We start from the raw sequence: 22,574 nt of genomic DNA on the forward strand, positions 1-22,574 counted from the left end.
ATGACAATCAAGGTGGTGTGCCAGTCCACTGCTAAAGATACCCACCATTCTTGGAGGGGGTCCCAGTTTGGCATTCCACCCCCTGGCTCTCCTCTGCCAGGGCATGCAAGGTCTGGCTTATATTATCCACTATGCTATGGACAAAGAGAGTTGTTAGTGGTACCAAAAGAGGAAAATCTTTCCCTTCTAGTAGAATGCCGGCCAGAGTTTTGTACACAGACAACATGGTAGCAGGTACCAGAGGCTGCCCCAGGCTGGCATAACAAAACTTATTGGCCTATACACCAGGATTTTTTGTTTCTATGTGCATCAAAATGAGAGAACTCATTATAGGCTAGACTAGAGGAAAATCACAAGGGGCCCTTCACAATGATGGATTTCTGAGCACTCAAGGGATAATAAACTTCTACCTTAGGCAGCCAAGTGCCAGTTGCCCAGGGAGTTAACTGGAGGGACACCTCTAGCTCCCTATCCCAAGGTGCCAACAAGTCCCTCCATCTTAGGTTAGGGGCTACACAGACCAGGGTCATGTCTGTTGAAGCCATTGACCTTTAAGGAGGGTTGTTGGGGCAGGCAGGAGCACATTGCTCTGCTGCCCAAATCCTGGCTTGAGTAAAGTGTCCTTGGTGTATATCTGCAACTGGATGGGAGCAGCTTCCCAGTGCAGGAGGGCCTCACAGGTGTCAGGGCCCCCCAAATCAGGGTTTCTTGTTCAAAATCTGGAGCACTGTCCACAAGTGGTGTGTGCATACAGCAAGGGACCAGTGTCCCCCCTCTTGTCACAGTCCCTGCTTCAAATGTACATCATACCACTCAATGATCAGTCCATAATAGGCAGCTATCTGTGAAAATCACCCAAGGTGAAAGTTCACTACAGGCAACTTGCCATACAGATCTTAAAAAATGAACTTCAGTATCTTTCCATAAGCACTCTGTCCATTGCTACAAGCCCCATCCAAACCCCTCAGTTTCATGAATGTCAAGCTCACAGAGTCTTGCAGGGTCAAACATATTCCAACACTATGCTACTTTGACAGTTCTCTTAGCAGGTGCAAAAGTACCTATATGTACTAAGTCCAACACCTGCTGCTATTAGAAGGAGACCAGTGGATTGCCAATTCCCCATGAAGCCTCTGGACCCTGCCTGTCCCCATTAGATGGGTCCCTCAGTGCTCCCCCTATTCAAATGGGAACAACAGGGCTTGGGAATCCTCCTGTCCCTCAGCTGCCTCCAACATGTATTTTGCAGCCATGTGACACAAGCATGGACCATTTTCTTGGCAGTTGCCTTGAATGTGTAATCTTGCCACTATAAGGCATGAATGCGTATCATTTTCTTGGCAGCTGCCAGGGCCATTCATTTCCAGACCTAAGTTGCCAGCAAAGCTCTAAAAATTTTTATCAGATTTATCATCTAAGTTCTTTCTGTCTTCCCTGATGACAGTCAAATCTACCCACATCTGTGTTCTGGTAAAATTTATTGGCCCGTTTCTCTTGTTAGTCGGGACAGGTAGCATAAGCAGTAGACGCACATTGTTATGGTGCTGCTTCTACCTCCCCCAAATCTGCCATCATCTGTGTAACAGTGCTGATGTACTGCCCCACATAGGGGCCCAAGATAGCCACCAGTGACCCAAAGTGGGCTTATGGGGTGCTCCAAAGAATAAGGTCCTTCATCGCTGCCATTAATACTTCCTCATCTGGCCCACAAGACCACAGGTTGAAAGCAGCATTTCTCATATTCCATTCCTGGAGGACCTGCTACAACTCAGTATACAACTGCCATTGACTCATTGCCCCTAGTAAGCCTTCTGCATTCTGCCACACCATACAAATGGCAGCCATTACCCACTCTAATAGGGTATGATTTCCTGGGTTGTCATGGAAGTTCTGAAGAGATTGCCTCAAGAAGGAGTGCATGGTGATGGCAGCTAATTTCTCCATCTCTGCCTCAGAGAGCATGATGCCATCCACCCTTATGTTCCACAACCACAGCAAACAAGATACTAGAGACTTGGTGGGGTTTCTGCCTGAATTTTGCACCCTAACTCCATCAACTCTATCTGGGTGTAGGGCCAGACCATGGAGTGCTCAGTTACTTGCAGAGGAGGCTGTGCCTGCCCTGAAGCACTTTTTGCTACTGCATTTTTCACCTTCAGGGTGACCACTGGCCAGCCTCTGAGTCTTCCACAGGCAGTTTCAGCCGAAACCTCTTCCTCAAAGGAGGAGTCAGAAATGACTACTACTGCTGAATCAGGGCCACTCTGCCAGCACAAATGCAGCTCCTTTTCTAGCAACTGTCACTGCCAGCGCTTAGCGTCCAGCTCATGCTGGAGCTCCTGAACTTGCAGCTCCTTGTCCAGGAAATGTTCCAGCTCCTGACGCTTCTAATACTCAGCCTCCAGCTGGCACTGGAGCTCTTGGACTCACGCAGACTCTTGAACAGAGCTTTCGGGTTGTGCTCACAGGACAGTAAAAAACACCCACCCCTTGGCTCCCAACAGCATAGCCACAGGGAACCACAAGCTTGAGAATGGCCACTCCTCTTCAAGGGTGCTGGCGCCTCCTTACCAACCTGAACTGAATTCTGCTAATAGTGCCAGGTGTAATGCCAGCTCCATATCAGTCTGATCTGAATCCTGCACATTGTGCCAAATGTAATGCCAGTTGTTAAGGCCAGGCAGGTTCATATTGGATGCGGACAGACCACAGAAGAACCACAGAGCCAAAAATCATTGGAGCATTCTCGTTTATTGTATACTCACAACAGCGGGCAAACAAATGGGAAAACCACCCTTCATAGCAGCAGGTGAGTCATCATGAAAACCATCCCCCTCTTGTGATGGCAGGCCAGTGATCCATGATTAGGGAAAGTACCCATAGCCTTATATAGGTCATACACACACGGCTTTTTGCCACATGCTCACACACTAACCATGCAAAGTGCTTGCAGCTGGACAAGTGAGCAAGACTAACCACAGCTGTTTCCCTGTATCATATAAATAGAATAATACTTTGTATACACTTTGTATCTGGCTTCATCAGCCATCAGAATGCCTTTCAGATTTATTCATAATACACATATCAGTAATTTATTTCTTTTTGTTGAGTAGTATTACACTGTATGTATTTAGCACACTCGTTTATCCATTCACCAGTTGATGGATATTAGGGTTGTTTCCAGGTTGAGTCAATTATAAGTAAAAACTGTTATAGACATTTACAAACAGATGTTTGTATGGATATATGTTTTGATTCTTTTGGGGAAAATACCTGCAAGTAAAATTGTTGTGTTATAAACTAAGAAAATGTTCAACTTAATAAAACCTCTCAAACTCTTCCAAAATGAGCATATTATTTTGCATTATCACCAGGAATGAATGAGATTTCCAGTTTCTATGTGTTCCTACTTAGCACTTGCTATTGTCAGTTTAATTTTAGCCATTCCAATTGACATGTACTATCATTTTGATTTTAATTTGCCTTCACCTAAAATTAAGATATTGAACATCATTCATATGTGTTATTCGCAACCTATAAATTGCTTTTTGTGAAGTAACTGTTTAAATCTTTTGTTATTTACTGAGTTGTTTGATTTTTAGCAAAGTGTGAAAAAATTATATATTCTGTAAACAACCCCTTTTTTAGGCACATGTTTTGCAAATACTCTCTCCTAGTCTGTAGCTTGTCTTTTAATTTTCATAACAGTGTCTTTCAAAGATCACTAGATTTTAATTTTTTTTTTGTATTTTTTTTGAAGTAAGAAGTGGGGAGGCAAAGAGATAGACTTTCACATATGCCAGACTGGGGTCCACCCAGCATTGCACCCTTGCAACCAGAGCCATTCTAGCACCTAAGGCAGAGGCCATGGAACCATCCTCAGTGCCCAGGCTTACTTTGCTCCAATGGAGCCTTGGCTGTGGGAGGGGAAGAGAGAAATAGAGAGAAAGGCAAGGGGGAAGAGTGGAGAAGCAGATGGGCACCTCTCCTGTGTGCCCTGGTCGGGAATCAAACCTGGGACTTCCACACGCCCAGCTGATGCTCTACCACTGAGCCAACTGGCCAGGGCCTAATATATTTTAATTTTAATGAGGTTCAATTTATAAAAATTTTTTTATTAATTTGTGCTTTCTGTATCTTATCTAAGACATCATTGCTTATCTCAAAGTTACACAGATTTCTTTAATGTCTCCTTTTGGTAGTGATAAAAATAATTAAGTATGTTCCTTTATCAATTTATTACTTCTCAGATAGAAATTCATCCTCTTTGCTTGCTCTGTGAAAATGGATCTGGGGCTCTTAAATATTTCCTTTTTTTTTTCATTTGCACTAAAGTCTTGCCAGTAGAAGGTACCAAAGAAACATTGTAGGAAGAAAGGGATTTTGCTTCTCAAGTCTAGATGCTAATGTCAGAGACTTCCAAAACACACACAGCTTCTCCAGGGCTCACTGATACAATGCACAGTGGTCAGTGCACTCAGCTGCCAACAACTTTTCTTGGCAGGTCCCCAGGCAGTTGTGGAGGCAAGTGCTTCCAGTAAGACATATCCTTATAAATAAGTTCTATAGAGATGCAACTTTCCAGCGCATCCCTCTAGCACAGCACCATGGTGATTTCTCTGCCATCCAGGGACCCACAGCCATGACCTATCTAATAAAATCTAGATCTTAGCCCTGCAATTAGGAGCTTATTCTTGACTAAATGTGCTGGCTGCTCTTGTTATCTGCTATGCTTCTATTCCTTAGGGCTTTTATTTTTTACAAGCCAATCCATTGTCATTTTTATCTCTGGTTTTAGTCAATAATTCTTTATATTTTCTTTTTTTATATGGTGTGAGATATTAGGGAAAGATATTGTATGTTCATTATCCTAGAACCATTTGTTAAATGGATTATTTCTTCTCTATTTAATTACTTTGGGACTGCCAAAATCAATTGACCATCTATATGCAGGTTTATGTTTGGTTTTTATTTTTTATTCCATTGATCTACTTGCCTACTATTTCATTAATACCACCCTATTGTAATTTTATATTAAATCTTGAAATTAACTAGTATGAATCCTCCAACTTGGTTTTTCTCTTTAATATTGTTAGGCCCTATTAGGCTATTTGTTTTTCCATGTAGAATCAGATTACCAATTTTTACCAAAAAAAAAAAAAGGCATTGAGTGAGATTACATTGAATCTATAGATCAAATGAAGTAAACTGCCACCTTAACAATATAGAGATTTGCAATCTATGAATTTAATATAGCCCCACTTTTATTCAAATCTATTTGGATTTCTCCATAAATCATTCATAGTTTTATCATACATATCTTGCATATATTTTGGATAAGTATAAAGTATTTTAAGTGTTAATTATTTTATATTAAATATTGAGTATTTCATGTTTTGTTACCATAAGTGGTATTTTAAATTTTTTAAGGTTCAACTTTTTATTTTTTACTACTGTATTAACTTTACTACTGTATTCTATAGCCCTGCTAAAATTTTCTACTTATTCTAGAAACCTTTTTGAAGCTTCATAATTTTCTACTGCCTTAGTCAGTTCAACCTGCTCTAATAAAATACTATAAACTGGGTGGCATATATATAACAGAAATTTATTTCTCACAGTTCTGGAAACTAGAAGTTCAAGATAAGGATACCAGTACTATATAAGGTTTGGTAAGCCCCCATCTGTGGTTTTAGACAACCATTTTCTCAGATTCTCACAGGGTAGAAAGAAACTTAGCTAACATTCTGGTCTCTTATTATAAGAACATGAATCTCTTCATGAGGGCTCTGCCCTCATGACTTTATTACCTCCCAAGTCCTGCAACCTCTAAACCTTGTGGGGAATCTAGAAAAATGTTACATTGGTTGGGATTATGGCTTTAACATATGAATTTGGAGGGGACAAAAGGATTCAATCATTGCACCTACATAAAACATCATTGATCTGCCAATAGAGACAGATTTTGTTCTTTCTTTTCTACTTGTATGCCTTGTTCTACATTTTTCTTCCCTTATTGCATTGGCCAGTGACTCCACTAAATGGTTAAATAGAATCATTGCTTTGTTACTATCCTAGGGTGAAAGCATTCGATCTTTATTTCATTAATTAGAAATATCAGCTGTAAGTTTTTCTTATGCAATTTTCATCTGGTTAGAGAAGTTTCTGTTTATGCCCAATTTTCTGAGATTTTTATCATGACTGAATCTCAAAATCGGTTAAATGTCTTTTGTGCATTTATTGAGGTAATCATGGTTTTTCTCATTTAGTTTGTTGATATGGTGAATGAAATTTCTTGGTTTTCTAATGTTGAATCTTGCAAATCAGGGATTTCCAACATGTTGCTTAATCTAAAATGCTTATCCTTGGTTCCCAGGAAGATGGCATTCAGATTAACTGTGAATACATAATCAGTAATGATTTTTTATTATTTATGACACAGACTTCAAGGATTAATCATTCAGCCCTTCAACAAGTGAAACATACTATTTTCTTGAATTAGGTGGTTAGGAAAATCTGTGCTTGGCTTTCCAATAAGATAATTGTTTTTAGCTATATGACTTTCAACAAGTCATTTAACTCTTCAAAGCTTCATTTTTAAAAGTTTCACAAAACATAAATAATAATTTCACTCACATTTTTCTAGATTCCCCACAAGGTTTGCACCCTTCAGTTCTGCTCTCATGCACCAACTCACAGAACCTCTCCCTGACCACCCATAAAATTATAGCCTCCCTTCACTCCCTTACTCCCCTTTTCTTCACCAAGATTGTTTCCATGACACCTGGAATATAAATTCTTACTTTCTGAGCCCCTCCAGTATAATTGAAGCTTCACAAATTTGAAGCCATCTTTGGCTTTGAGAACTAGCTCTAAAAGATTAGAATTATTCCTGATATACAGATATTATCAAGTATATCCTGAATGAAGAATAAACTAAATGAGATTGTACACATAAATCCTGTGAAGCATATCTGACTCATTAAAAGTAATTAATAATATCTTTTCACTGTGCTTTCTCATATATTTCTCTCATAAATCATATGGTCCTAGCAGATGGCACACTCAAATAGGGTATTTGAGAAAAATAATAAATAGATTCTTTATAAAAGCTGACTTGGGGTGAAGAAGTTTTAAGGGAAAGTGATGCCCCTGCAACTAGCAAAATCAGGGAGCCCTTATTAATATAGGTCTAATGAACAAGGCTAGGAAATTGTTATGTAATGTAGAAAGAGAAGCTGGTCTGACCAGGTGGTGGCGCAGTGGATAGAGCGTCGGACTGGGATGCCGAACGACCCAGGTTCGAGACCCCGAGGTCGCCAGCTTGAGCACGGGCTCATCTGGCTTGAGCAAAGAGCTCACCAGCTTGGACCCAAGGTCGCTGGCTCCAGCAGGGGGTTACTCGGTCTGCTGAAGGCCCGCGGTCAAGGCACATGTGAGAAAGCAATCAATGAACAACTAAGAAGTTGCAATGCGCAACGAGAAACTGATGATTGATGCTTCTCATCTCTCTCCATTCCTGTCTGTCTGTCCCTGTCTATCTCTGCCTCTGTAAAAAAAAAAAAATTAAAAAAAAAGAAAGAGAAGCTGTAAATAAAGGATAGAGTCATCTGACAGAAGCAGCAACCTTTGGTGGAAGACACTTTCACAGAAGAAATAAATAACCCAATAGTACTGCTCTCCAACTACTGGCTGAGCAACAAGAAGGCAGGAGAATCCCAACAAGGCACTCCATAAAGATCAGCCTCTCAGGGAACAGTGCAAAATGGAAAGGCATAAAACAGAGCTGGAAGGAAACATTGAAACTATTCAGCACCCATAATACACAAACCAATTATATAAGTTTAAATTCTCAACAGCCAGGACATTTTACAAAGTGCTACCCTTTTAGGCTATCTTCTTTTTGCTTAATCCTTTCCCTCCTTAACCTACTAACTCCAGAAGAGTTGCTTGGCTTGGATGTATGCCCTGGCTGAAAATGCTTATGAAGAACAGATTCATACAACTATGGTACTGCTCCCAGGCAATTTCCTGGCTCTGTTATAATATGCATCTCTTGCCATACAAAATAAGAGAGAGCTATGAGTCCAGCAGCCTCCTGCACTCGTGTTGCAGCACAGTATGTCTATGTATGGTTAAGCAGCTGCCACAGTTTCCCCCAGAGGTGGCTACATTTCAGGGCAGGATGAGGTAATGGAGATATTTAGCCCAAATTAAGCTTGTAAAAGTGCTTTGGGAATCTTTGAAATGAAAAAAAAACTGTGCATGCCTAAAGAGTTTGTTATTAATTATATGATGTATGCCCAGAGTTGAAAGAAAACATCTCTGTATCGGTGTCTCTCACTGGTAAATATAACTACTTCTTTGCAGGGACAAGATTAATCTGAGAACTAAAATTCAGTAAGATAAACTTTAGGTGATAATTAGAGGCAAGAAAACTTGAGATTTTTTTCCTTACCTACAAGATGGGAATGCTGATAACTGTTACATCATCAAGGTTGAAAAAGGATGTAATGACAGTAATATGTATAAATTAACTTATGAGGAGTTTTTTTTGAAGTGTCAGTTAACATTCTTGGAATGGTGACTAGATCGTGACAAGGGTCCTTGCAATGCAAGGCTGGTTACAGAAACATTTTACAAACTAAATGCAACTTCTACCTCCATCTGGGTTATATCTTGAAATGCATCTGTGTGTGACTCAATTAACTGACTAGACAAAGGGGTTTGAAGAGGGTGAAACTGAGGAGGCACTGGAACATAACAACCAATACTCCTCTCCTGGGGTGAGACAGGTGGTAGACAAATTGACCCAGTTGCTGATGTTTAAGGAAAGTCCAGCCCAGAAGGCAGAGTTTAGCATCTAAGAGAATAGTCCAACGGGAGATTTTAGACAGTCTAACAAGAATTGGTCTCATGGGGTAGATCAGTACACCTAACAATGGCAAATATATGGATTCTCAGGCAAGCAACAGCAAGCATGGATGTCCCTTAGAAAAGACTGTTGCTAATTCCATGGAACTCAAGCTCAGATTTTTACTCTACAGAAGGAAGACAAGCAATTGCAAGCCAGGGACTGGGGTAAGAGGCAGGAAGTCCATAGATAAAAATAACTAAGTGCAGAAAATGGTCCCAACCAGCCATTATCCTGAATTCTTACATAAAGTATCTTTGAGGAAGGCAGTCCAGCTGAAATGTAGTTCTGAGGCTGTGTTTACATAGAACATTAAATAAGGTTTTAAAAATAACAGTTTCCATATTACAGAAAGTAGTAATTATGAAAAAAAATGGAACTAGCACCTTATTCACACACACACGTCTGCACAAACGCACACATGCTACATCCATGCACTACTAGTCCAAAAGTAGCCATCAGAACTGAATTCCAAAATTGGACAGACAAGTGGGCAACAAAAGTGCAGTCAGTTTCTCAGCCCAGTCTGTTCAGCCAAGCACCACTTGGTACTTACAAGATCCATCCTAATATACTCCCTGTGTTTCTGACAGTTTTTCCTAAATGACCATTTTTACCTGATATACCATACAAATTAGTCTTACAGAATTATCAGCTTTGAAGTACTCCCTGAGACACAAAGCCATATAAATAGTAAGCAATCAATGAATATCTAAAATAAGATACTTGAGCAGAAAAGGCATTCAAAACTCTTAGCATCTAATATATAATATGTCATTAACCTTTTCTCTTCATTGCTTTCTCCAGTAATCAATGCCTAAAATTACCTTTGGCCTGAAGATAATTCTTAAACCCCATTCAAATCTAGGGATTGTTTTTACTCTGGAGCACCTATGCAAACATTTTTTACCTCAGCCTTATTCTTTTTTCACAGGTGGGGCCAGTTTCATGCACAAGAGTTTTGCCTAAGGATCCACATGCTGAACCTCAAAAACTTAGAAACTGGAGCTCCCATATAGAGTTTGTTCCTTGTCACAGTCATCACTGGCATCTGCAACAAAGTTTTATTGAGCTCCAGTAAGATACTCCAGTACAACCATGGTGCTGAAGTATCAGAATTTCCTGTGGAGACCCGATTCTGTAAGTCTGAGGTGGTATCTGGGCACTGTAGAAGGATTCTTATGAACCACAGGCAGGAATACAATCAGTCAAATTCCATAGGACAGCAATTGATAAGAAATTAATTTTATACCCTCCTTCTCTCTCCATGTCTGGTAAGAGCCATAGAGGACTTCTCATGTATACTGGGAGGTTTCATAATTTTATGTAAAGGTGTAAAATGATTTCAAACTTCTAATAAAAATTTATCTGTTTCTTAGCCACTGTTTAATTCAAGCTTTCTTAAATGTTTATTTTTTATTTTTTTGAAGTGAGAAGCAGGAGGCAGACAGACAGACTCCCACATGCACCAGACCAGGATCCACCAGCATGCCCACCAGAGGGCAATGCTTTGCCTATCTGGGGCATTGCTTCAATGCAACCAGGGCCATTCTAGTGCCTGAAGCGGAGGCCATGGAGCCGTCCTCAGTGCTCAGCCCAACTTTGCTCCAATGGAGTCTTGGCTGCAGGAGGGGAAGAGACAGATAGAGAGAAAGAAGAGGGGGGAAGGATGCAGAAGCAGATTGGTGCCTTTCCTGTGTGCCCTGGCTGGGAATCAAACTTGAGACTTCCACATGCCAGGCCAATGCTTTACCACTGAACCAACTGGCAAGGGCTAATTCAAGTTTTCACAATTGATTTTTTCTTTTTTCTTTAGTAATTTTAATGGGGTGACATTGATAAACCAGGGTACTTATGTTCAGAGAAAACATCTCCAGATTATTTTAACATTTAATTATGTTGCATACCCCTAACCCAAAGTCAAATTGTCTTCCGTCACCTTCTATCTGGTTTTCTTTGTGCCCCTCCCCTCCCTCAAAATCATCCCTCTCCTTCCTCCCTTCCCTAACTCCCTTGCCCCCATTACCATCACATTCTTGTCCATATCTCTGAGTCTCATTTTTATGTCCCATCTATGTAGGGAATCATATAGTTCTTAGTTATTTCTGATTTACTTATTTCACTCAGAATAATGTTATCGAGGTCCATCCATGTTATTGTAAATGATCCAATGTCATCACTTCCTATGGCTGAGTAGTATACCATAGTATATATGTACCAACGTTTTTTAATCCACTCGTTCACTGACAGACACTTGGGCTGTTTCCAGATCTTTGTAATTGTGAACAATGCTGCCATAAACATAGGGGTGCATTTCTCCTTTTGGAACAGTGTGATGGTGTTCTTAGGGTATATTACAAAAAATGAGATAGCTAGGTCAAAAAGCAGTTTGATTTTTAATTTTTTGAGGAATCTCCATACTGTTTTCCACAGTGGCTGCACCAGTCTGCATTCCCACCAGCAGTACAGCAGGGTTCCCTTTTCTCCACATCCTTGCCAGCACTTATTCTGTGTTGTTTTGTTGATGAGCACCATTCTGACTGGTGTGAGGTGATGTCTCATTGTGGTTTTAATTTGCATATCTCTAATTATTAGTGATGTTGAGCATTTTTTCATATGCCTATTGTCCATCTGTACATCCTCTTTGGAGAAGTGTCTAATCTTTTCTTTGGCACATTTTTTCATTGGATTGTTTGTCTTCCTGGTGCTGTTTTACAAGTTCTTTATAAATTTTGGTTATTAACCTCTTATCAGATGTACTGTCGAATATGTTCCCCCATTGTGTAGTTTGTCTTTTTATTCTGTTCTTATTGTCTTTAGCTGTGCAAAAGCCTTTTAGTTTGATATAGCACATTTCTTTATCCTTCTTTTATTTCACTTGCCTGTGGAGAATTATCAGCAAATATATTGCTGTGAGAGATGTCAGACAGCTTACTGCCTATCTTTTCTTCTAAGATGCTTATGGTTTCACAACTTAAATTTAAGTCTTTTATCAATTTTGCATTTATTTCTGTGAATGGTGTAAGTTCGTGATCTAGTTTCATATTTTTGCAGGTAGATGTCCAATTTTCCCAACACCATTTATTAAAGAGGCTGTCTTTACTCCATTGTGTGCTCTTATCTCCTTTGTCAAATATCAGTTGTCCATAAGCTGTGGGTTTATTTCTGGGTTCTCTATTCTCTTCCATTGATCAATATACCTGTTCTTATGCCAGCACCAAGCTGTTGTCAGTACAATGATCTTGTAGTATAACTTAATATTGGGAAGTGTGATACCTCCCACTTTATTCTTCCTTTTCAAGATTGCTGAGGCTGAGGATAACATCAGAGTAATGGCGTGGTAGGAAGCAATACTGATAAAACTCCCCCAAAACTCAACAAGATCTTCAGCCAGAAACAGAAAGACCTATCCTTGAAGCCTCCAGATGTTTCGCAATACACCCGAAGGTATGGTCGAGCAAAAAATTGGCTAAATATATAATCAAACCCCGAAGGAAATAGGGAGTAAGAAATGCTCTACCTTCCTCACTAACCTGAATAGGGCTGCTTTCACTGGGAACTGAGAGTATGGAAACTAAGGCAAGCAAAGGGGTGAATAGATCTAGGCCACGGCACAAACAGCTAACCAGGCTGTGGCACGGAGATCCAAGCTGAGGAAAAACTGTGCCTGTGGCAACCCAGTGAAGACAAACCAACACTCGCACCAAACCCAGACAAAGAAAGACAAGTGGGGCAGCCGTTTTCCCCGATCTCCTGGTAAGCGCATGCAGATAGTGGACGAGAGATTCCTACGAAAGCCCCGGGAGCAGGCGCGCGAGTCATCCCACAAAGAGGCAGAGTCAGAGGCCTTTCTGTGGGCTGAAAGCGGAATCTCCGGGGTGCCCCAGCACCCTGAAAAAGCCACTCACGGGGAGGGAGTGAGAGCCAATTCCAACGCTGGAACTTTTCCATGCGGGCGGGATTTCACTCAGAGAGTGAGAGACAACTGGCCTGATATCCTGGTCTGCATGCACGGAGAGTGGGCAAGAGATTCCTCTGAACACCACAGGAGTGGGCACCTGTGTTATCCCAGAGAGGGGCAGAGTCAGAGGTCTTTGTGTGGGCCAAAAGCGGAATCTTGGGCAGCCCCAGCACCCTGAAAGATCCGCACACGAGGAGGGAGTGAGAGCCAATTCCAATGCTGGAACTTTTCCATGCGGGCGGGGCTTTCACTGAGAGGGTGAGGCGACTGGCCTGATATCCTGGTCTGCGCACACAGGTAGTGAATGAGAGATTCCTCCAAGCACCTCAGGAGTGGGTGCCCCTGTTATCCCACAGAGCGGCCGAGTCAGGGGCCTTTGTGTGGGCCAAAAGCAGAATCTCCAGGCCGCCCCAGCACCCTGAAAAAGCCGTGCATGGGGAAGGAGTGAGAGCTAATTCAAACGCTGGAACTTTTCCGTGCGGACAGGGGTTTCACTCAGAGTGTGAGACTGCCCGCCTGATATCCTGGTCTGCACACAGATAGTGAGCGAGAGTTTCCTTCAAGTGCCCCGGGAGTGTTACCAGACAGAATGGCAGAGCCAGAGGTCTTTGAGTGGGCAGATGCCCCGCCTGATTATGCTAGCATATCTGACTGACTGAGCCTTACCCAGAGCCCTGTGCTGAGTGGGAATAGAGTGGGGAGTTGCCACCTCTTGGAGCCTCTTACTATCCAGGCAGAGGCAGCAGCAACCCCATAGCTGGGTTATCAGGCTACTATTGATAATTGAGGAAGGAAAGACTAGGAGAGAGGCTCCAGGAACATGGACTCTCTCAATGTCAGAGCCTATAAGTGCTAATGAGCCTCAACTGCTAACGAGACTGAAGCCCAATACGTGACATCGCCATAGAGATTTATCAACTGCAAACTTCTACCTGAGCGTGCCAAAGGGGCAGAACCCGGGGTACAGAGTCACCGAGCAGTTAGAGGGAAAGAAAAGAAAAAGCAAGAAGATAACATCTCAAAATCAAGAATAATCCGCAGACTTTATAACATATCCCATTTTATTATATTTGTTCATTTGTTTCTCTTATCTTCATTCTTTATTTTTTTTTTCCTCCTCCAGTTTGGTCATTTAACTCTCTGCAGGTCTTACTTTCTCCTCTCCTTGAACTACACTACCCATAATTGTTACATCTCCCATTATCTTTTTTTTCCTCTTCCTTTCCCTCTATGAGGGTTGCACTCCAAAACCCTTAACTCTCTCTCTCTCTCTCTCTCTCTCCCTCCTCTTCTTTGTTTTATCTTCTTTTAGTGGTTCCCTCTTTTTTTCTCTCTCTCTTTCTTTTTTTCCCTCTATATAAGTTTCTTCCTTTCTCCTTTACGTCTCCTCTCATTCAAACCTCAATAATGAACAAATTATCTTATCTGGGACCCAAACTTATGTTTGTGGCATTTTGGGGGTTTTTTACTTCACCTTTTTAACTCACTAGCAGAGCTCCCATCGCTGGCTCTCCATTTTATCTAGTACTTGTTCCACTAAATACAATAGTAATTTTTTTATTTGTCCCCCCACTATCCTGTTTCCCTCTTATGCCTCTCATCATAACTCTTAGTCAACCAACACCTAAAAGCAAATCATTTTATTCTTGACCCAAATTTTTTCCTTAATTTCTTTTTCTGTGTCCATACCCACTTTTTTGTTCCTTTTTTTCTTTTTCTTTTTTTTCCCCCCTTTATTATTTCTCCCCAATTCGGGCCCTCCATTACAGGCATCGTTTGTTCTATTTAGTAAAATATAATCCACAGTTCACCACAAGATTTTCTCAAGAAAGAGGGGAGAGGAGAGGAGAGGAAAAAAGAAAAGAAGGGGGGATTAATTTCTTTTTTTTAATTTTAATTTTATTTTATTTTTCTTTATTTATTAATTTTTTTTAAAAAACAACTCTTTCAAATTTATTTTTTTAACTTTTTAGTCTTTAATAAATCTCATTACTACTATCAACAAAACCCCCCTCAGATGCCATTAAGGAAGAGAAAATCAAAAATCATGGATACAAAAGAAAGAGAGGTAACACAGATAGATGAGGAAAAATCTATGGAGAAAAAATTTTATATATTGGAAACCTTGGAGTTAAACGACAAAGAATTTAAAATAGAAATCCTAAAAATACTCAGAGATATACAAGAAAACACAGAAAGGCAATTTAGGGAGCTCAGAAAACAACTCAAAGAACACAAAGAATATATTTCCAAAGAAATTGAAACTATAAAAACAAATCAAACAGAGATGAAAAACTCAATTCACGACCTGAAAATGAGGTAACAAGCTTAGCTAATAGAAGAGGCCACATAGAAGGTAGGATTAGTGAAATAAAAGACAAGCAACCTGAGGCATAACAAAGAGAAGAAGAAAGAGATTCAAAAATTAAAAAAAAATGAGATAGCCCTACAAGAATTATCTGACTCCATCAAAAAGAATAACATAAGAATAAAAGGTATATCAGAGGGAGAAGAGAGAGAAAATGGAATGGAGAACATACTCAAACAAATAATAGATGAGAACTTCCCAAGCCTGTGGAAAGAACTAAAGCCTCAAATTCTAGAAGCAAACAGAACTCTGAGTTTTCTTAACTCCAACAAACCTACTCCAAGGCACATCATAATGAAATTGGCACAAACCAACGAAAAAGAAAAAATTCTCAAGGCAGCCAGGGAAAAGAAGAATACAACATATAAAGAAAGGCCCATTAGATTATCATCCGATTTCTCAACAAAACTCTACAAGCTAGAAGAGAGTGGACCCCAATATTTAAAGTCCTGAAAGAGAGACTTTCAGCAATGAATACTATACCCATTAAACCTATCCTTCAAATATGAAGGAGAAATAAAAACATTCACAGATACAGAAATGATGAGGGAATTTATCATCAGAAAACCCCCACTCCAGGAATTACTAAAAGAGGTTCTCCAATCAGATAAAAAGAACAAAAAAAAATAACAACAAAACCACATAAAAAGCTCCAAGAAGATAACAATAAAACCAAATTTAAACTGTGACAACAAAAAAAAAAGGGGGGGAGTAGAGGATGGAGATTACTTTATTTATTTATTTTATTTTTCTTTATTTATTAATTTTTTTTAAAAAACAACTCTTTCAATTTTTTATTTTTTAACTTTTTAGTCAGCAAAGGACGATGGAGTGCAAAAGTACTCACAAAATAGTGCGCTAAAATAAACAGGGTAGGAACCCTTTTCATTAATTAAAGGTAACCACCATTGAAAAAAGCACCACAGAAGCACATGATTTTAAAAAAATAGCAACAGAGAAAAGATGTATGGAATACAACCAAATAAAAACAAAAGATAGAAAAACAAAAGAGAAGGATCAAACAGGACACAAAACTAACAGAAAGAAATCTATAAAATGGCAATAGGGAACTCACAAGTGTCATTAATTACACTAAATGTAAATGAATTAAACTCACCAATATAAAGGCACAGAGTAGCAGAATGGATTAAAAAAGAAAACCCAACTGTATCCTGCCTACATGAAACTCATCTAAATAACAAGGATAAAAACAAATTCAAAGTGAAAGGCTGGAAAACAATACTCCAAGCAAATAACATCCAAAACAAAGCAGGCTTACCAATACTCATATCTGATCATGCTGACTACAAGACAGCAAAAGTACTCAGAGACAAAAATGCCCATTTCATAATGAATAAGGGGACACTGAATCAAGAAGACATAACAATTCTTAATATATATGCACCAAACCAAGGAGCACCAATATATATAAGACAGCTACTTATTGACCTTAAAACAAAAACTGACAAAAATACAATCATACTTGGAGATCTCAATACACCACTGACGGCTCTAGATCGATCATCCCAACAGTGTTACAACAAAGATACACTGGCCTTAAACAAAACACTAGAGCTCCTGGATATGATAGACACCTACAGGACATTTCATCCCAAAGTGTCAGAGTGTACATTTTTCTCCAGTGTACATGGATCATTCTCAAGAGTTGACCATATGTTGAACCACAAAAACATAAGCAAATTCAGAAAAACTGAAGTAGTACCAAGCATATTTTCTGATCATAAATCCTTGAAAATAGAATTCAAATGCAAAAAAAGAGGAAAAAAAATCCCACAAAAATGTGGAAACTAAACAACATACTTTAAAAAAATGAATGAGTCAAAGAAGAAATAAGTGCAGAGATCAAAAGATATATACAGACAAATGAAAATGACAGTACGACATATCAGAATCTATGGGATGCAGCAAAAGCAGTGATGAGAGGGAAATTCATATCACTTCAGGCATATATGAACAAACAAGAGAGAGCCCAAGTGAACCACTTAACTTCACACCTTAAGGAACTAGAAACAGAAAAACAAAGACAACCCAAAACCAGCCAAAGAAAGGAGATAATAATAAACAGAGCAGAAATAAATGAAATATAGAACAGAAAAATTATAGAAAAAATTAATAGAACAAGGAGCTGGTTCTTTGAAAAGATCAACAAAATTGACAAACCCTTGGTAAGACTAACCAAGGAAAAAAGAGAAAGAACTCATATAAACAAAATCCAAAATGAAAGAGGAGAAATCACCACGGACACCGTAGATATACAAAGAATTATTGTAGAATACTATGAAGAACTTTATGCCACAAAATTCAACAACCTAGAAGAAATGGATAAAGTCCTAGAACAATACAACCTTCCTAGACTGAGTCAAGAAGAAGCAGAAAGCCTAAACAGACCTATTAGTAGAGAAGAAATAGAAAAAAACATTAAAAACCTCCCCAAAAATAAAAGTCCAGGCCCAGGCGGCTATACCAGTGAATTTTATCAAACATTCAAAGAAGACTTGGTTCCTATTCTACTGAAAGTCTTCCAAAAAATTGAAGAAGAAGCAATACTTCCAAACACATTTTATGAGGCCAACATAACCCTCATACCAAAACCAGGCAAGGATGGCACAAAACAAGAAAACTACAGACCAATATCTCTAATGAATATAGATGCTAAAATACTAAACAAAATACTAGCAATTCGAATACAACAACATATTAAAAAAATAATACATCATGATCAAGTGAGATTCATCCCAGAATCTCAAGGATGGTTCAACATACATAAAACGGTTAACGTAATTTACCATATCAACAAAACAAAGAATGAAAACCACATGATCTTATCAATAGATGCAGAAAAGTCATTCGATAAAATACAACACAATTTTATGTTTAAGACTCTCAACAAAATAGGTATAGAAGGAAAATATCTCAACATGATAAAGGCCATATATGATAAACCATCAGCTAACATCATATTAAATGGCGTAAAACTGAAGGCTTTCCCCCTTAAATCAGGAACAAGACAGGGTTGTCCACTTTCTCCACTCTTATTTAACATGGTACTAGAGGTTCTAGCCAGAGCAATCAGACAAGACAAAGAAATAAAAGGCATCCATATCAGAAAAGAAGAAGTAAAGGTATCACTTTTTGCAGATGATATGATCCTATACATCGAAAACCCCAAAGAAGCCACAGAAAGATTACTGGGAACAATAAACCAATGCAGTAAGGTCGCAGGATACAAAATTAACATACAGAAGTCAATAGCCTTTCTATATGCCAACAATGAAACATTTGAGAATGAACTCAAAAAAATAATCCTCTTCACAATTGCAACAAAAAAAAAATACTTAGGAATAAACATAACAAAGAATGTAAAGGACTTATATAATGAAAACTATAAACCATTGTTAAGGGAAATCGAAAAAGATATAATGAGATGGAAGAATATTCCTTGTTCTTGGTTAGGAAAAATAAATATAATCAAGATGGCCATATTACCCAAAGCAATATACAAATTTAATGCAATTCCCATCAAAATTTCAATTACATTTTTTAAAGATATGGAGCAAAAAATCATCAGATTTATATGGAAGTATAAAAAACCCCGAATAGCCAAAGCAATCCTAAAGAAAAAGAATGAAGCTGGGGACATTACAATACCTGACTTCAAACTCTATTATACGGCCACGACAATCAAAACAGCATGGTATTGGCAGAAAAATAGACACTCAGACCAATGGAACAGAATAAAAAACCCAGAAATAAAACCACATATATATAGTCAAATAATTTTTGTTAAAGGGGCCAACAACACACAATGGAGAAAAAAAAGCCTCTTCAACAAATGGTGCTGGGAAAACTGGAAAGCCACGTGCACAAGAATGAAACTGGACTACAGTTTGTCCCCCTGTATTAAAATTAACACAAAATGGATCAAGGATCTAAACATAAGACCTGAAACAATAAAGTACATAGAAGACATAGGTACTAAACTCATGGACCTGGGTTTTAAAGAGCATTTTATGAAATTGACTCCACAGGCAAGAGAAGTGAAGGCAAAAATTAATGAATGGGACTACATCAGACTAGGAAGTTTTTGCTCAGCAAGAGAAACTGATAACAAAATAAACAGACAGCCAACTAATTGGGAAATGATATTTTAAAACCCCTGCTCAGGTAAGGGCCTAATATCCAAAATATACAAAGAACTCATAAAGCTCAACAACAAACAAACAATCCAATAAAAAAATGGGAAGAGGACATTAACAGACACTTCTCCCAGGAAGAAATACAAATGGCCAACAGATATATGAAAAGATGCTCATCTTCTTTAGTTATTAGAGAAATGCAAATCAAAAGTGCAATGAGATACCACCTCACACGTGTTCGATTAGCTATTATTAGCAAGACAGGTAATAGCAAATGTTGGAGAGGCTGTGGAGAAAAAGGAACCCTCATACACTGTTGGTGGGAATATAAAGTAGTACAACCATTATGGAAGAAAGTATGGTGGTTCCTCAAAAAACTGAAAATAGAACTACCTTATGACCCAGCAATCCCTCTACTGGGTATGTACCCCAAAAACTCAGAAACATTGATATGTAAAGACACATGCAGCCCTATGTTCATTGCTGCATTGTTCACAGTGGCCAGGACATGGAAACAACCAAAAAGCCCATCAATAGATGACTGGATAAAGAAGATGTGGCACATATACACTATGGAATACTACTCAACCATAAGAAATGATAACATTGGATCATTTACAGCAAAATGGTGGGATCTTGATAACATTATACGAAGTGAAATAAGTAAATCAGAACAAACCAGAAACTGCATTATTGCATATGTAGGTTGGACATAAAAGTGAGACTAAGAGACATTGATAAGAGTGTGGTGATTATGGGGGGGAGAGGGAAATGTGTAGGGGGAGGGGCACAAAGAAAACTAGATAGAAGGTGATAGAGGACAATCTGATTTTGGGCGATGGGTATGCAACATAATTGAACGACAAGATAACCTGGACATGTTATCTTTGAATATATGTATCCTGATTTATTGATGTCGCCCATTAAAAAGATAAAATTATTTTAAAAGAAAAGAAATTTAAAAAAAAGATTGCTGAGGCTATTCATGTTCATTTTTGGTTCCATACAAATTATTGGAATATGTGTTCTACATCGTTGAAGTATGTCATTGGTATTTTAATTAGTATTGCATTGAATTTATAAATTACTTTGGGAAATATAGATATTTTAATGACATTTATTATTCCTAACCAGGAGCATGGTATATGCTTTCACTTGTTTGTATGTTTCTTAATTTCTTTTATCAATGTTTTATAATTTTCTGAGTACAAGTCTTTAATCTCCTTGTTTCAATTTACTCCTAGGTACTTTATTGTTTTGGTTGCAATAATGAAGAGGATTGTTTCCTTAATTTCTCTTTCTGACAGTTCAATGTTGGTGTATAAAACTGCCTCTGATATCTGAGTATTAATTATATATCCTGTTACGTTGCTGAATTCATTTATCAGGTCCAGTAGCTTTTTGACTGAGACTTTAGGGTTTTCTATATACAATATCATATCGTCTGTATGTAAAGATAGTTTTACTTTTTATTTTCCAATTTGAATGCCTTTTATTTATTCTTCCTGTCTGATTGCTGTGGCTAGGACTTCTAGGATTATGTTGAATAAGAGTAGTGAAAGGGGGCACCCCTGTCTTTTACTGATCTTAAGAAGATTGCTTTTAATTTTTGCCCATTGAGAATGATGTTGGCTATGGATTTGTCATAAATGGCCTTTATCATGTTGAGGTATGTTCCCTTTATTCCCACTTTGCTGAGAGTTTTGATCATGAATGTGGGCTGGATTTTATCAAATGCTTTTTCTGCATCTATTGAAACTATCATGTGGTTCTTCTCCTTCCTTTTGTTTATGAGATGAATCACATTGACTGATTTGCCAATATTGAACCAACATTGCCTCCCCAGAACAAATCCCACTTGATCATGATGTATGATTTTTTTCATATATTGCTAGATGCGGTTTGCTAATATTTTTTTTTGAGGATTTTAGCATCTATATTCATCAGGGATAGCCCTGGCCCGTTGGCTCAGCGGTAGAGTGTCGGCCTAGCGTGCGGAGGACCCGGGTTCGATTCCCGGCCAGGGCACACAGGAGAAGCGCCCATTTGCTTCTCCACCCCCCCCCCTCCTTCCTCTCTGTCTCTCTCTTCCCCTCCCGCAGCCAAGGCTCCATTGGAGCAGAGATGGCCCGGGCGCTGGGGATGGCTCTGTGGCCTCTGCCTCAGGCGCTAGAGTGGCTCTGGTCACAACATGGCAACGCCCAGAATGGGCAGAGCATCGCCCCCTGGTGGGCAGAGCGTCGCCCCTGGTGGGCGTGCCGGGTGGATCCGGTTGGGCGCATGCGGGAGTCTGTCTGACTGTCTCTCCCTGTTTCCAGCTTCAGAAAAATGAAATATATATATATATAAATATTCATCAGGGATATTGGCCTATAATTTTCTTTCTTTGTGTTGTCTTTGCCTGGTTTTGGAATCAGAATTATGCTTGCCTCATAAAAGGAGTTTGGAAGTCTTTCTTCCTTTTGAAACTATTGAAATAGCTTCAGAAGGATAGGAGTTAATTCTTTTTTTTTTTTTTCATTTTTCTGAAGCTGGAAACAGGGAGAGACAGTCAGACAGACTCCCGCATGCGCCCGACTGGGATCCACCCAGCACGCCCACCATGGGGCAATGCTCTGCCCACCATGGGGCGATGCTCTGCCCATCCTGGGCGTCGCCATGTTGCAACCAGAGCCACTCTAGCGCCTGAGGCAGAGGCCACAGGGCCATCCCCAGCGCCCGGGCCATCTCTGCTCCAATGGAGCCTTGGCTGCGGGAGGGGAAGAGAAAGACAGAGAGGAAAGCGCAGCAGAGGGGTGGAGAAGCAAATGGGTGCTTCTCCTGTGTGCCCTGGCTGGGAATCGAACCCGGGTCCTCCGCACGCTAGGCTGATGCACTACCGCTGAGCCAATCGGCCAGGGCAGGAGTTAATTCTTATTTGGATAATTTGTAGAATTCACTTGTGAAGCTATCAGGCCCAGGACTTTTCTTTGTTGGGAGTTTTTTGATAACTGTTTTTTATCTCATTTGTTGTAATCAGTCTGTTTAGATTTTCTGAATCTTCCAGATTAATTTTGAAAGACTATGTTTCCAGGAGTTTGTACATTTCATCTAGGTTGTTTAGTTTTGGGGGATACAGTGCTTCATAGTATTGTCTTATAATTATTTGTATTTCTGTTGTGTCAGTTGTTATTT

Source organism: Saccopteryx leptura, chromosome 6 (genome assembly GCF_036850995.1).
Source record: "Saccopteryx leptura isolate mSacLep1 chromosome 6, mSacLep1_pri_phased_curated, whole genome shotgun sequence".
In the NCBI taxonomy this organism is placed as follows: domain Eukaryota; kingdom Metazoa; phylum Chordata; class Mammalia; order Chiroptera; family Emballonuridae; genus Saccopteryx; species Saccopteryx leptura.